The following is a 12607-nucleotide window of genomic DNA, read 5'->3' on the forward strand; positions in this document are numbered from 1 at the left end:
TGATATATAGTCGTTTCACTTGATTTTCAGTAATTTCGACAGGTTCTCGAATTAAATTTGTATTAAAATTTTAATTTGATGAGTAGATATAATTTTTCTAAAAAATAGTAGACCTGACTCGAGAATTACTTAATGTTTAGGTCGACAAGTATATAAAAATGCTTAATGATATTAAACTTTGGTAAATAATAAAAAAATTACAATAAAAAGTGAAAATTTTAAATAAATAAGAATAAAAATAAAATTAAAACTGAAAGAAGCTTAAAAAAAATAAATAAAAATAAAATACGTAAAACAAAGAAATGATAAGGAAATATAAAAATAAATCAAAAGTAAAAGGAATAAAAAAAATAAATTAAAAGTTGACTCCAGACACTCTTATACACTTGTATTCTATTATCTTCTATTGCAACAGTGTGATGGAAGATTTTGTAGAGTGTGGTGTGATGGTGAAGTGTTCAAATTGAAGTACTTTAGGTATCGTTTGTTTGTAGAGACACGACAGAACAGGACACTGAGACAAAGACAATAGGACAGAGACATTAAAAATTATGTTTTGTATATCGTGTTTGGATACGATGGATAGGACACTAATGTAATGTCCAGTATTATGTTTGGATACACATGGACAAGACTAAAATATTATATAAGATGACTAAAATAGCCATGTGATTCCAAATTTTTTAGTATAAACTAATTTAATAAATAATGAGAATACGTAGGAGTACAGACCATGGGAACTTGAAAAAAATATTTAAAGCAGTCAAAAATTTTAATAAAAAATTATATAATAGTATTTATATTAAAATAAAATTTATAAATATAATTATTTTTTTAAATTTATTATTAATATGTAGGAATACATATGGTTAATATTAACAAAAAAAAAAAATCAATTACAATTTATACATTTTTTTTAGCATTTTAAAATATCAATTTTACCTTTATAATATTTATCTTTTAAAAGTCTCCAGACTAATTATTTTTGTTACTATTTTTATTACAAATCAAATAATATAATATAAGGTTAAAATGATGTTGAAGTAAGAATGATAAGAAAAAAGAAATTATCCAGTCCAATAAAAATTTTTATAAAAAGGAGAGAGTACCTGAGAAAAAAAGAGAAAGAAAAAGAACGTAGAGATAGAAAAAGAGCATGGAGTAAAAAAAGTACTTTCTGAGAACAACGCAAAATAGGAAAAATAAGAAGGGGTAACAGTGGAATAATAAAAAATAGCACCATGGACAAAAAAGAAAAAAAATTCATAAAAACAGTTCGTGTTTCTCTTCCAAATTCCGTGTCCATCATTGTCCTTCATAAAAGAGTGGACACAAAAGTATAAAAAACTGTCCCGGAGACAATATGTTCGGTGTCCATGTCTTTGCTTCCAAACGCTTTTTAAAAATATACTGTCCATGTCTCCGTGTCCTGTCTCCGAAAACAAACGCTACCTTATTTCTTCCAAAATTCTTCTACTTATAGATCACAAGGATGGTCTATAGAATGCTTTTTTCGTGCCACAATTTAATTTCTCCTTTTTTTTCTCAGGCTCTCATAATCCACGACCTTGCCTTGACTGCGAAGGATCTTGTTCTCTAAGGTAGACACCCCACGTCTTTGTTTTTACCTTGGTCTTCAAGACCCACATCCTGTATAATGCTTTTAGATAAAACCACGTGCGATTACTAAATTTTGACCTGGGTTCTTTTCAACTCAACTATTTTCATAGTCGATATTATGCTCTTGTCATGGTTGAGTTTTCACAGTCAATCAAAATTTTGTACTAACAAATTGCCGCTTAAACTTATTTTTTCAGAAAAGGAAATGATAAGTTTTACTTGATCATGTACAATTCTGTGCTAAATTTAAATTTCAGAATTTAAAAAGACAGTTATGATATTTCTGAAACGATGCATGCATTTTTCTAGAAATACACAACATTTCTTACGGCCTTTAATGGGCTTTTAATTCTGAAATTCTTCATATTTCTCCAAAGCATTACTACTTTTTTCGTTACTTTCATCCATCTTCCATTATTTCATCTTCATCATTAGAAACAAGAACTTTTCTTTCGTTCACTACATCTCTCTGCCATTCAGATGGATTCTCAACCAAATGCCTCACCCTCCATTGCTGCTGCATCATCCACTTTTGCAACCATTGCTGCCACTACCACATCCACCAGTACTCCTGCAACTATGACTTTTGTTTCTTCTTCTCTTTTGGTCATTATTGCTACCGCCGCAGCTTTTGCACCTGGCATGGCAACCACTACGCTCAACTTCCTCTCCCCTACATTGCGAAAAAGATGATGATGTTTAGATCATCCCTCCTCCTTCTTTGGTGGTTGATGTAGCATAATTTTATAATAAAAATGGAAGCTTGAAGGCCCCAATATGGATATTGAAACCACAGAATTCTGGAGGAGCCAGGTATTCCTTCCTTTCAAGATTACCGTCTCTTATATTCATTTTTAGGGACTCTTTCTACTCAAGAACAAATTGAATTCGACTTTTCTTTCTTTTCTTCTCCCCCTGAATATCTCCCTCTAATTTTCTGTAAAAAAATGTTAGGGCTTCTTTAGAATAGCCCCTCCCAAGGAATCTAGTTCTCTTCTTTCGACTTGGATGTCGAGGTTGGCCCGACTTACAAACCTATATAGAAATCGGTAGGGATTGTTTTTGATCTCAAACTAGCTACCTTCGACCTCTCTTATACTGCATACCTCTTAGGAGCTAGTTTATATTTTTGGAGCCTTACTGCTAATAATTTCCATTTTTCTTATGGGATGATTGGGCCTACTTTGATGGAAGTTTCTATTTTAACTGGCATAGCTCCCGACGAGGAGTGTGTGTCATGGGCTTCCGAGTATTCTGATGATATTTTCGACATCAATTTCGACTCAACTTCTGTGTTAGGTTTCATTCAGAATAATATGGGATCTGATGGTGATCCTATTACTGATAGTGAGCATGTAGTATTTCTTCTTTTATGGCTTAATGCCTTTGTTTTTTGTCCTAAATCCATTTAGATAAAAAAAATACAATTTACCATTAGCCATCATGTTTCACTATAAAAAGTAAATCGACATCCCTTCTTTAATTTTAGGTCAATTGTATGAACCACTTTCTTTAATGGTTGGTGAGATCTAATGGGGCAAATCATTGATCAATCACTTTGGTCCATTTTGAGTTGTGAACTTATGGTTGAAAGCTGTACTTGAGCCCCGACTTATAGCTTCCTCCTTTGATATCCCTAAAGCTCAACTTGATGGTATTCGACTATCTCTTCTTTCTTGGTCAAAATCAAAGAACATGTCTGCTATCGATGCTTTCTGCCACCTCATTACTCTTCTTCTTGAGATAAAAACTGATGACAACACTTCTTATTATCCAAATTCATTCATTTACCATCAAAGTGTGGTTGAATACCTTCATTCTTTCATTAGTTCCAAACCTAATAACCAACACATTGGTGATGATTTGTGGTCTAGAACACTAACTCCTCAAATTCTCCCTGTGGAGCTTCCATGTGAATCGACAATGGCCTTAAAAAAGAAATTAGTCACTTACTTTCTTCAATACGTGTCATGACAATTTGGCCTAGCACAAGTATTACCTTTCCCACTCTCCCTCTACTTTGAGGCTCAAATAATACATTATGAGGTGTCGAAACTAGAGAAGTTTGACCAAATCCTTGACTCGAATAATCATAGAGTGAGCACTCAGTACCAAATACTTGATATCACTCGTTGTTTTATTTCAATGCATGCTTTTCACAAGTGGTGGTCAACCTACTATACTTCTCATTGCCCTTCGATTGAACAAGCCATTTTTAATTTGGTTCTTCCTGCTGCGTAGCCTTTTAGAGTGTCGAAGAAAACTAAAGGTAAGCATGTCAAAGAGATTGTTAAGTTCCAGGAATACTACAAGGTTAAATGGCATTTTAGGGGAATGTAAGGTATATTTTCAATGAGGCCTTAGAGATATGAAAAAGAAAGAAACACACATATATAAATGCTCGAGCGTTAATTACAAGCTTTTACTCAAAATCCTTTGGTACAAAAGAAATCTTTTATGCGATCCTTTAAATTTCCTCCTTTTCTTAATGCCCCTTTTGGCTTTGCTGATCGACTACCAGACCTTCTTAAAGGATCCCTAGGGGTGATTTATCAACTTCAAGAAAATGACCTGAGAACCTTGGGTATAAACACTACTGGTGTTGTTTACTATTGAGGAACTAGTGATAAAATTCACGGTCAAACAAGGATCGCTGGATGTTGATGAGAAAAAATTGAAGCTCACAGGTACCGACAAGTGCACCGGATTGCACAAGTAATACCACGGCGAGTTGGATATCGTCCCCACGAGGATTAAAGGATTGAACAAGCAAATTTTTAATTAAAAAGTATAATTAGATTAATAAAACCTGATTGATGATCGAAGAGGACAAGAGAGTATCTTACTGGGAGTCTCGAGAATCTTGAATGTTTGGATGTCACAAATAGTGAGCTTGAATGATGAATTGAGAGAAGACAGTGATGATGAGAGTCAACGGCTTTGGAGATGCTTATGTTCTTAGGAAAACCAATCTTGTTTATTTATCTTGAAGTTTGCAAAGATCTTTCACGATAAAACCTTTAGTAACCGATTTCCAATTTCTTGGCTCCTCAGTTTCTCAAGCATTAATTAGGCATCAATTAATTAATCAAGACATTAAGCACAAAAACTGATTTATATTCAAATAAGATTTAAAAGTAGTCTTTATGTCGAATTATATGTCACGTATTCAAGCTATCCTGTCTAGTTAAATCTTAAAAGAAAACATAATTTTCAATAATTGTTCTAATCCGAATTATATGTCACTTATTTAAAATTAGAGTGATTGAAAATTATGTATGTGTCACACACTAATTGAACTACTATTCCTAGCCGAATATTCATGTGAAAGAGTTTTTAAGCTTTGATTCAAATATTAAATTTTCCAATGATAATAAAAGAATCCAAAAAGAAGTAGCTTACTTTTCAATCCACTAATCTGAATGAAGAACAAATAACTCAATCATGACATAGATCAATATAAGACTTCGAAATAAAATAAACATAGATTAATTGTCCATAAAAAATATAAACAAAGCTCCTAACCCCTTGATAGAGAATTAGTTACCCATGAAGAAGTAAGAAAAACAAGAAGAAGAGAAGTAGTCTGAGGACTTGGTGATCCTCCCTGTGAGCTATGCTCACTTATTTATAGCCTAAATTCTAGAATTCAAATTCAAAACTAAACTAATATTATCCGCTGGAGAGGAAGATAAGATAACTATCCTAATCTTATCTTTCGGAGAGAAAGACAACGTACTGACTTCAATTTCAAATTCAAAAATGGAAATTCAATTTAAATCCTAACAACTAAATCTCTTATGCTTCTGGAGAGAATCAATAACTAATCTTTTAGAGTCTTCAATTTTCTAGATGTGATTAAGGCTTCTAATGATATAGATAATTAAGTTTGGGCCTTAATTTGTGGAATCTTTGATGTTGAGAGTTGTAATTATAGGTAATTCAGGCTCGTATTAGTGAAAGATTGAGCAAAAAGCCCAAAATTTCACTTGCAGGAAGAAAATCCGTTGGGCGTGGATCACTGGCTGCCGGGTGTGCATCAAGGGAGTGCTGGGGTCCGCTGGGCGTGGATCGAATCCGCCGGGTGTGCATGCCTTCCGCCAAGTGTGCATGTGTTATTCATTGGCTTGTATGTTTTCGTTTTTCTTGGGCCACGCGTCTTGGACCATGCTTATTGGGCAAAGCTTTTATTTTCTTTGTGTTTTTCTTGTGAAAAAGCCTTGATTTTTGCTGCTTTTTTAGCTCAAAATTCCTAAAAACATAAAAACACTATCCCAACTCTAAATATTTTGATTATTTATTAAATTCGATTAGAATTCATAATAAATTTAATTAAAATTCAAGAAAATAAATAAGAAAAAGAATTTAAAAATCGTTAAGATGGCGAGTCATCATATATGCTCCAGGTATCTTATGTTTCCTTAGATCTTGGAAAATTACATCTTTACTCATCTTATATTTTCTATGTATTTTCAATTGCTCGATCGACACAAATCATTGGCATTTCCATTGATCCCCAACCATTCGAAGAGAACTAGGACTCAGATGATGATGCCGCTCCCAAAAGAGCGAAATCAAAGTGCGGTGCTGGTCAAGGACGGGGTAGGTCGAGTGATGCCACTCTTTCTTCTAAGAAAAGTCGTCATATTGACATCCTTATGGGCTCTGGTCCTAAGAAAGTTAAAAAAAAAAATTTGCTGCTTCCTCAAAGGTATTCTAAACGGGACTCAAAAACAGGAGTCGAAACAGAAAGCTATTCTGAACGGGAAGTCGACCAACCCATTAATGTTGAAGTCGAAGTGACTCTGTATGTTCCTCCTATCGTTACTCAACAAATGATTAATCCACCTCTTCTTTTTCTGATCCCAATTCAAACTGTGCCATCGACAGCCGCTTCTCAGGCTTATACTGAATCTCCACTGGTAAAATACTTAGCTTCTTTTACCATTTCTTTTGCAATTATTCAGATATTAATACTTATTACTTTCTCTCTTGTAGGCAAGCTATATGCCTCTCCCGAGTGATGCCGAGACACATCAAGAGTCTGGCCTTGCTTTGACAACTGTTGCAACTGTTTCCACAATCATACCTGACACAGATCAGGCTGTTGTCGAACAAGATCTTGAACCTCCTTTCAACATTCCTACTTTTGTGGCTGGAGATTTAGGTTTTGAGGACCTCGGCCTTGATCTTGAAATATCTTGTCCGAAGTTCGACAAGTGTACTCTTCAGAAGGAACTAGGATGCTATATTTTTCAGATTTGGAACCCATCATTATACCCTAAGTTCAAGAGTCAATGCTAGACACTTCGACTGATGAAGAAGAGGTCACTTCTCCTTAACCTCAAACGCCACCAGGTCCTGATCCCCTGATTGTTGAAAAGGTTAACATAGTTCTCGATTCCCTCAATCAGCCTTTAGAGGACATTAACAACAATGCTGACATGAAAACTCGACTCATTGATGCTCTGACTTTCAAAAAATTCAGAGTGAAGTTCATACAGCTCTGAGTGCTTTTGTTGAAGACATTTACAATTATATCTCCAAGTCACAGACTGCTGAGAAAGATCATAACAAGTCGATTGAAGTCTTAGTTAATCATGACGCTCAATTAAAGAAATGAGAGGCTACTATGACTCAGATCGAAGACGTCTTGTCAGAAGGTCAGGCTAAAGAAAAGGCCATGGCTTCGAGGATCGAAATTCTTGAGAAGGAGTTGACTGAGTTAAGGTCTGGTCAGAAAAAAGTTACAATCGCTAATGCTACTCTTATGTTTCGATAGGAAAATGCTTGAAGAAAAAAATAAAAAATAAAATACGTAAAGCAAAGAAATGACAGGAAAATACGTAAAAAAAAATAAATAAATCAAAAGTAAAAGGAAAACAAAGAAAATAAATTAAAAGTTGATTCCAAACACTCACATGCACTTGCATTCTATTATCTTCTGTTGTGTCAGTGTGACTGAAAATTTTACAAAATTTGGTGTGATGGTGAAGTGTTTATATTGAAGTTTCTTATTTCTTCCAAATTTCTCCTATTTATAAGATCATAAAGATGGTCTGTAGAATGCTTCTTTCGTGCCACGATCTAATTTCTCTATTTTTCTCAGACTCTCATAACCCACGACCTTGCCTTGACTACGAAGGACCTTATTCTCCAAGGTAGACACCCCACATCTTTGCTTTTACCTTGGTCTTCAAATCCCACATTATGTAAAGTGCTTCCAGATAAAATTACGTGTGATTAGTAAACTTCGACTTGAGTTATTCTCAACTCGACTCTTCTCATAATCAATATTCTGCTCTTGTCATGATCGAGTTTTCGCAGTCAATCAAAATTTTGTACTAACAATAGTATACTATAAAAAATACACGGCATTAATTTTTATACTATAAGGTGTTTGGCATGTCACATACTTGTACATTATTTTCAAAGTAATGAAATAATTATATTCTAAACAACAGTTTGGAACACTAAGAGTTTTGTTTTATTTTTTTTATTTATAGTGCCTTTAACTTTCAGTATTAAGAATACACATACAAGCTAACCAAGGAACATTCTCATTCTAGAATCATGTTATTTAACAACATTAAGCATAGTTTCAAGATTATATAAAATCTAGTCTATGATAAATTCGTCATTGCAAGATTAAAAAAAGAAGAGAAATATATGGCTAGAAATAGTATCACATATGCACTAATAATGCTCATAATTGGAATAGATATTTGTTATGCCATTGTTGAATTTCATAATACTATTCCTGAATTACCTTCGACTTTGTCTTATTATGTTGCAATTAATGTTAAATTAATTGATTGTATAAAAAAGTGCAGGAGTAGATTTCCAACTAAATCAAAAGTGTTCCAGGAATGCAAAAAAAAATGTATCGACGAGTTTACACCAAAACCTCCCAACTGATGGTAAGTTATTGTAAATCATTTTGAATTTAAGTATCTTGTATATAAATATTTGATGTGATATATTCTCCATTCTTTTAACGGTATTCATAGACCCATTAATTATAGAGAAAGTATGTAAGGTGGTCACTCATTTACTTGATATAAAATACACTATGAAAGAGAATTCAAAGACATTTTGGTACTTGAAAAAAAAAAATCTTCAATGATATAAAATAAATAATAAAAACATATTTGATTTTTCAATTATAGTTGGAAAAAAAAAAGTTTTAATGCTTTTTATTATTCGAGTTTGAAGCATTATGTTTCTACGGTAATGGAGTCCAGTTTTAGTTGTGTTTCAAGACCTCACATTCTCTAAAAAATGCAAATATATTTAAGCAAATCAGATTAGGAGGTGATTTACATCGTTGATATACTTTTTCTTTTTGTTTTTTTTATGATGTAGTAAAATGTTACAAAATAAAATAATCGCAACAAATGTTGCACAGGGGGTCATTTCCAACAAAAAAAAGGGCTTATTCCAATCAAAATTTAATTTAATAATACTCTAATTAATGGAGAAAATTTTCAGATATATATTGAGTTGCAATTCACTATGCTAATTTAATTTAATAATACTCTAGTTAATTTTATAGGAAAATATTCATAACAAGTCCTAACATTTATTACAGGTTTGGTAGAGTGTGAATTTTAATAGATTTTCGAATGAAAGAAAGACGAGTTGAGCATCATCAGATTATTTGGAACTATTGGATGGTGCTGCTGATATTGGATATTTAATTTCAATACTTTTGTTTTCCATGTTTATTTTCTTATTGTGTGTAATTCAAATATATATGAGAGGGTTCAGCTATTCCGTTGTTTTTCTCCTAAAGCAATAGTAACTGCTTTTATTATAATAAAATGTTTTAAAATGTTATGAAATGAAATGAATTAAACAATATTCTAAAAACTAAATCAAATCGGGCAGTTTGACCGAATTAACTAAAACTTGATTATCTAATTGGATTGATTAATATGAAGAATTGTTCTGAAAAAATTGGCTTAAGAACCGATCGAATTGATGAGTAATTAGTAAATTATCAGAATCAATTGGATTTTTTTCTGATTTAATAGTGTGTATATATATAATTAGAATTACCTATTCTCTCTCTCTCTTTCTCTCTGCAACAAACTCAACACTAACGTCTTAAACTTATCTTAGAACTCAGCCACCATTCCATTGCCGAACTCTTCTCCTCTAGTAGAGGGTGTTGTTACAACTGGTGGGGACAGATCATGGGTGTCACTGTTGTCTATGGAAGGTCTGTTCGCTTTTTCTTAATCCTCTTCTTCTCAACATTGCACGAAATTCTGCTTGGAGCTATTGGCATTTCTGATCAATCTGTTCTCTCTCTCCCGGCTTTGAGCTCAACATCCCTCTTTGATCTCTCTCTCTCTCTCTCTCTAGCTTTGAACTCAACATCCCTCTTTGATCTCTTTCTGTGTTTCTCTCATTGTGACATCTCTTTTTGTTCGGTTGTGGAGTATTCTTCGCGCCGTTACCAACCTTCCTCCCTTGCCACCAGTAAGCACTGTTACCGCAATTTTTTTAGTTATTTTGTTAAATTTATTTATTCTAATTTTTAAGATACTAGATAGTTGCTGATTTTTTTAATTCTAAGTTGTTGATGGTGCTATATATGGTGTAGTGCTTCACTATATTGTGCTAGAATTTTTTTAATTCTGAGTTTTTATGTTATTATTCTAATTTTAAGTTGTTTATGTTGATTTTTCTATTTCTGAGTTGTTTATTTTGGATGTTGGTTGTCTTATTCTAATTTTATGCTATAGTGTAGTGCTTCACTATATTGTTTATGCTGCACGTTATGTCTTTATCATTTACGTGCATTTTGATTTTTCTTAATTATAAATGTTGATGTTTTAAATTGTTTATGAACTTTAATCATAAATTATGGACAATAATTTGATAAAATTTTAAATTTTGAATTTAAAAATTTAAAATTATATATTAAATTTTAAATAATTTTATTTTATATTTAATTATACTAGTTAAATTTTGGTTGAATCTCTAAATTATTGAACTAGTTATTCTACAAATTTATTGACTGATTCGGTTCTCGTAACTTTAATTTAGAATTAAATCTTATTACTAGTATATCCTAATTATAGAAATTAGAAATGTCCTTTGATCAAGTATTTTTATTAACAAATTTAACTAAGTTTTGATTTTCGTTTATTCTTTTTTTTATTTTTTTATTTTTCTCCACCTCCTTTTTGTTCTTTTGGATTTTTTTATTATTCTTGTACGTTATTTTTTTCCTTCTTTTTATATTTTCTTAGTTTGTTTGTTTTTATATTTTTAAAAAATTTAAAAAAAAAGAAAAAGAAAGACAAAACGGAAGGGATCGGAAAAAATGAAAATGAACAACAACAACAAAAAATGCATAAGAAAAGATGGAAATTTATTGATAATAAATGCAAAATTTTATAACGATTAACATATAATTTTTTAAAATAAACACAATATCTTGAAGACAATGCAAATAAAAAAAGAAAGAACCAAGGTTCTGAAAACCGAATCGGTCATCAAACCGTTCTAGTTACTGGTTTACTGGTTTATAGGTTCAACCGGTTCGATCGTGGTTGAACCGAAAAAACCGTTTTATAACAAAATAATAAATAAAATATAAATAAAAACATTAAAACATAATTATAATTTAATATAAACTTTAAAATATCATCGAATTAAAAGTACTATATAAATAAGAATGTTATAGTCTCATTCAAATACAAACTTAAAAGTCAAATAAGAAAATCAACCAACTAAACATAAAATGCCAACATCCAAATTTGTCATTCACAATCCCTTGCCTTATTCAGCAGCACAAAAATTGAATTCAGTGAAACCATTTATCCACTTGAAATGAAAATGGCAAATAAAACACCTGCTCTGAGAACATCAGCAACAGCATCCTCTGCTGATTTTGCATACTTCTGATTCTGATATTCATAAACAATGGCCACTACATGTTACGATTTAATATTAGGAAGGATACTAGTTATGCCCATTAGAATTACTTAGTCTTTTAAGAGTGTAGATAAGAGACTTTTATAAATGTATTAAAGGAATTAATGAATTGATATTGAACTTGGTTCAACTAGAGAGATGTCCACCAACATACATAAGAATTAATTTACAAAGAATAAATATGCTAATAATCACATTCTATTTGATCTGCACAATTTCATTTATGCATGTGTTTTGCAGACAGACGGCAATAATAATCCATCATATACAAGACCAAACAAGCAGCAAATCAAAAGAGTAAATAAATGAAAGAAATATAAAAGAAGCAAGTATATATACCTCAAAAAATCCCTCATGTAAACAATGGAAACCATGTTTATTCACAATGAGTTGCTTGCAAGAAATTAAAATGTGCATATACACAGATAGAGTAGGTAGAAAGAGATGTAGAGAGTAGACTAAAAGAGTTTAATTTGGTGATTAAACTGCAGCATTCAACAAAGTAGTAAGACCTCTTCTGCAATTAAGCTCAACGTAATCACTGAGCCAAACTTTCTCAAAACATAACAATTATCAAAATTTATCACAATCTAAACTCATCTCTAACAAACAGCTCAAAACTTCAGGCCATCAACACACACCAACACTGGCAACAAAGATCAAACAAATCATCAAATTGCAACTGTCTAAGTGTGAGTTTTGGAAGAGTGAGGTGAAGTTTTTGGGCCATGTGGTGAGTAAGAAGGGAATAGCCGTAGATCAAACTAAGGTGGAGGCTGTGATGGATTGGAAGCAACCAACCACCGTGACGGAGATAAGGAGTTTTCTGGGTTTAGCTGGCTATTACCGAAGGTTTATCAAAGGCTTTTCACAGATAGCTTTGCCAATGACAAAGTTAACCCGCAAAGACACTCCATTTGTTTGGACTTCTGAGTGCGAGGAGAGCTTTCAGACATTGAAGAAAAAGTTGACCACTGCACCTGTGTTAGTGTTACCCGAGCCGAATGAGCCATTTGAGGTGTATTGTGATGCCTCA

Source organism: Arachis duranensis, chromosome 3 (genome assembly GCF_000817695.3).
Source record: "Arachis duranensis cultivar V14167 chromosome 3, aradu.V14167.gnm2.J7QH, whole genome shotgun sequence".
Classification (NCBI taxonomy): Eukaryota; Viridiplantae; Streptophyta; class Magnoliopsida; order Fabales; family Fabaceae; genus Arachis; species Arachis duranensis.